This window comes from Pteropus alecto, unplaced genomic scaffold (assembly GCF_000325575.1).
Source record: "Pteropus alecto unplaced genomic scaffold, ASM32557v1 scaffold6010, whole genome shotgun sequence".
Classification (NCBI taxonomy): Eukaryota; Metazoa; Chordata; class Mammalia; order Chiroptera; family Pteropodidae; genus Pteropus; species Pteropus alecto.
The window spans coordinates 1-4,316 of NW_006429359.1; the positions used below are offsets into that span (position 1 = coordinate 1).

The 4,316-nt window shown below is 36.7% G+C and overlaps 1 long non-coding RNA gene across 1 annotated transcript; it reads left to right on the plus strand.

Moving 5' to 3' along the window:
* The first annotated feature begins 1,627 nt into the window (after nucleotides 1-1,627).
* LOC112471835 lies at nucleotides 1,628-4,303 on the plus strand. The gene is made up of 3 exons (XR_003043457.1): nucleotides 1,628-1,724; nucleotides 2,968-3,015; nucleotides 4,257-4,303. It is a non-coding gene; the product is annotated as an uncharacterized LOC112471835 (long non-coding RNA).
* Nucleotides 4,304-4,316: the final 13 nt, after the last annotated feature.

A 4,316-nucleotide genomic window follows, 5' to 3' on the forward strand; every position in this document is an offset into this window, starting at 1 on the left:
ATTTACTTGGAAAAGATGACACAAAAAGAAGAAAGTAGAAATTTCTGTATTATGGATTTAGATGGAACGTATGGAATAATTTTCCTGCCCCAAAGAAGTAGGGTGTTGTGTATTATGGAGGTATACTACATTTTAAGAGAATTACCGTGTTTGTTATTGTGTAAATTATGCATTTACTTACTGTAATATAGTTACAATTCATACTAAATGTGTAAGAACATATTTATTGTGATGGAAATGAAGCCAAATGGATAATATATCAATGTCTTTTATGTATCTCTCAAGAAGCGTAGCATTGACAGTGTCAGGCAGCTAGATTGTACTCATTGAATATGTTAGATTTTCCGTAGCTTGGAAGATAAGTATTTATGGTGAGATGGAAAGTGTATAGAAAAGGTACTGAGTTGTTAGGTGCTGTTGCCGTGAGTTGGGAGAAGCATGAGAGTCAATAGCACTCTAAATTTTCTTCTTTAATGTGCACCTTTGTATTTATCCATTACTGTCTCCTAAAGAGAATCTTCACAGTGAAAACTTCACAGAGCTCAGCACTCCCGACCGCTTCTGTTTGTGTGTTAGGACTTTTAAATCTGTTATTTAAAATACTTTTATGTTTAGGTTATTGACAACCTATCGACAATTCTTATAAGAAAACAGACATCTCATCTGCTCCTGTTAGGAAGGGATCTGTTTCTTTTCCTGAGTCTGTCTTCAATGTATTTACCTTGATCTAGTATCTCGTTCTCTCTTTTGAGACCCAGTTTTGGAAATTTGGCTCAGGACTGCATCATGCCATCCAAAGCACAATAGGACGATGCATAAGCCAGAATAGCTAAATGTTCATTTATTTAAAATTGTAAATGCAACTCTGTAATGTACAGACTTGCTGATCAACACATTCTTTGTAGAAATATCTACTCTAGAAGATAATTTATTACCTAACGGTTAAGTAGAAACATGAAATCAGAGCAAGAGGGGCTGATCAGGGTTATTGATTACTAGTCCCCTGAGCCGTCCATCTGGATGTGGACATCGCATCGCCAGGTGACTAGAATCCTCATCCCAGCTGGTGAGGCTTCGCTTTCCCTGAAGCTCGTTACAAATGCACAGACCGTTGCTGCCTCTCTGGCCTTTGTCTGTGCTTTGTATTGATCATCTCCTTCCTTTTTCCTGCAGTCTTTCTCTACACAGGTGGCCCACTCAACTGACTACATTTGGGTCATTGTCACACCTCCTGCCACCCTGAGATTGTATCAAAGCACCTTGAGTGGACTTTGGGAGGCTCCCAAATGTCTCAAGTCACATATTTCCCGATATTATCTTGTTTATCAAGGCTATTGTAAAATTCACAAACTGAGTATCTTACCACTAGTTGATGCTGTCATTTGTGAAAATACAAACTGAGTTAGCACTCTGTCAATAATTTGTTTCTATTGTCTGCTTTTAAAGTATTTGCTAATTCTTATTTTCGATGTCAACCACTGCTTTTTGGTTTAGCAAATTCTTGTATTTTGGTTTTCAGGTATAATGTGTGTTACACTTATTAAGGATTGAATTCAAGCAAGATGAGTCTATTTCCTCTTCATTTTCATTCTAGGCTATGACCTTTCTTATTCTCTTTTTCAGGTTTGTTCAGTTTTATTGAGATATAATTGACATACAGCACTGTAGAAGTTCAAGGTGTACGGCGTAATGATTCGACTTACAAACATTGTGGGATGATCACAGTAAGTCCGATTAATGCCCATCATCTGTAGAGATAGAAATAAAGTGTTTTCTTTCCTTGCAATTAAAAGTGTGAGGATTTACTCACTAACTGCTTTCAGATATATCACACAGCGGTGGTGACTGTCATCGTTGTGTTGTGCCTTACATCTCTTGTGCTTATTTCCCTCATGATTGGAAGCCTGTACCTTTTTAGCATCTTCCTCAGATTCCTCTCCACCACCTCCCCTCCTCTGGTAACCACAAATCTCGTCTTTATCGATGAATTTGTTTTTATTAATTTTTTTTAATCGCACATGTTAGTGAGATCATAGAGTACTTGTCTTTCTCTGAGTTATTTTACTTAGTAAAGTGCCCTAATGCCCCCAAGGTCTGCTCCTATTGTCATAAAAGGCAGGATTTCCTTGTTTTTATGGCTGAGTATTCCCTTATATATGTGATTGTGTGTGTGTGTGTGTGTGTTTCTATGTGTGTGTGTATGTATATAACACAACACTTTCATCCACATGTGCGCTGATGGACACTTAGGGTGTTTTCATGACTTGGCTATCATGAATAATGCTGCAATGAACATGGAGGTGCAGATCCGTTAGACATATGATTTTTTTCTTCTGATATATTCCCAGAAATGAAATCGTTGGATAATATGATAGTTCTGTATTTCTCTGAGGAACTCCCATACTGTTTCTACAGTGGCTGCACCAATTTAGCGTCCTACCAACAGTGCAGATGGATTCCTTTTTCTCATGTCCTCACCAGCATATGTGTATCTCTTGTCATTTGATGATACCCATTCTAACATTTGTGATGTGACATCTCATTGTGGTTTTGGTTTGTGTTTCCCTGATGGTTAGATTTGTTGAGCACCTTTTCAGGTACCTGTTGGCCATATGTATGTCTTCTCTGGGAAATGTCTATTTAGGTTCTTTGTTCAATTTTTAAAATTAATTTATTGTTATTATTATTATTGCTATTGTGTTATAATGTTTTTCATATATTTTAGATATTAACCCCTTATAAGATACTTGGTTTGCACATGTTTTTTCCCATTCCTTAGTTGTCTTCAATTTTGTCGATCATTTCTATAGCTGGGAAGATTATTTCTTTTGCTGGGCAGAAGCTCTTTAGTGTGATGTAGTTACATTTTTCGATTTCTGGTTTAGTTGCTTGTGCTTTAGGTGCCATATCCAAAAATTCATTGCCAAGCCTCAGTTCAATGATCTGTTTTCCTTTGTTTTCTTCTAGGAGTTATATGTTTTGGGGTCTTCTATTTAAGTTTTTACTCCTTTCAAGGTAGGTTTTATCAGAGAAAACAGGGGACCAGTTTCATTCTTTTATATGAGAATATTCAGTTTTCCCAGCACCATTTATTAAAGAGAGCCTTTCTTCCACTGAGTATTCTTGGCTCTCTTGTATAATACTAGTAGACTGTATATGTTTAAGTTTGTTTCCGGGCACTGGATTCTGTTCCATTGGTCTCTGTGTCTGTTTTTATGCAATACTTATTGTTTTGATTACTATGGCTTTACAGGAAATGTGATGCCTCCCGCTCTCTTCTTCTTTCTCTGGATTGCTATGGCTCTGGAACCTTGGTGGGGATTGCATTGACTGTATAGATGGCGTTGAGTTTTTGTATATGTTCAAATATTAATTCTTCCAACCCATGAATATGGGACTTAGATATTATGGTAATCAGTCATGATTACCACTGAAGTAAGTAAAATTCTTTTCTTTTCATGAATCCTTCCATTTTAAACTATCTTCTTACTTATTATTTCTACTATCCAGTAATTCTTTTATACTTTTGCACATATGTAGGTGTGAGAGAGTCCATATTGCATGATATTTTTCTTTGTAATCTTGTATAATAAGTCTTAATTCCATGTCAGTGGCAATGACTCTAGGTAGGTAATCATTGGTGACATAATCTCCTTCTGCAAACCTGAATGTCAGATTGAGAATTTAGCTCAATGGACAGAGACTTAATTTATATTGGCTTAAATAAGTAAGTCTGTCTTTCTATTTTTTTCTTTCTTTATGGACTTTCTTTCATTAATTTCTCTCACTCACCCTTCTAATTCTTCCTCCCTCCCTCCCTCCCTCCCTCCCTCCCTTCCTTCCTTCCTTCCTTTTCTTCTTTCCTTTCTTTTGTTCTACTTTTTCTCTCTCTCTTTCCTTTTTTTCTTCCTTCTTTCCTTCCTTCCTTCCTTCCTCTTTCTCTCTTTCTCTTTCTTTCTTTCTTTCTTTCTTTCTTTCTTTCTTTCTCTCTCTCTCTCTCTCTCTCTCTCTCTCTCTCTCTCTCTCTCTCTCTCCTTCCGTCCGTCCTTCCTTCCGTCCTTCCTTCCTTCCTTCCTTCCTTCCTTCCTTCCTTCCTTTCTCTCTCTCTCACTCTCACTTTCTCTTTCTCTCTTCATTTCTTATTTTCTAATTCAATGAGTTCTTAAAGGTGTTTTCCAGTAATTTTTCACACCAAAAATTTATGAAACAATAAATAATATAGTTGTCACAAAGCTATTTGATTCTCTTTTCAATAGTGAAATGGAGGAAAATCAGACCGTGGTTACAGAATTCATCCTCCTGGGATTTTGTCTTGG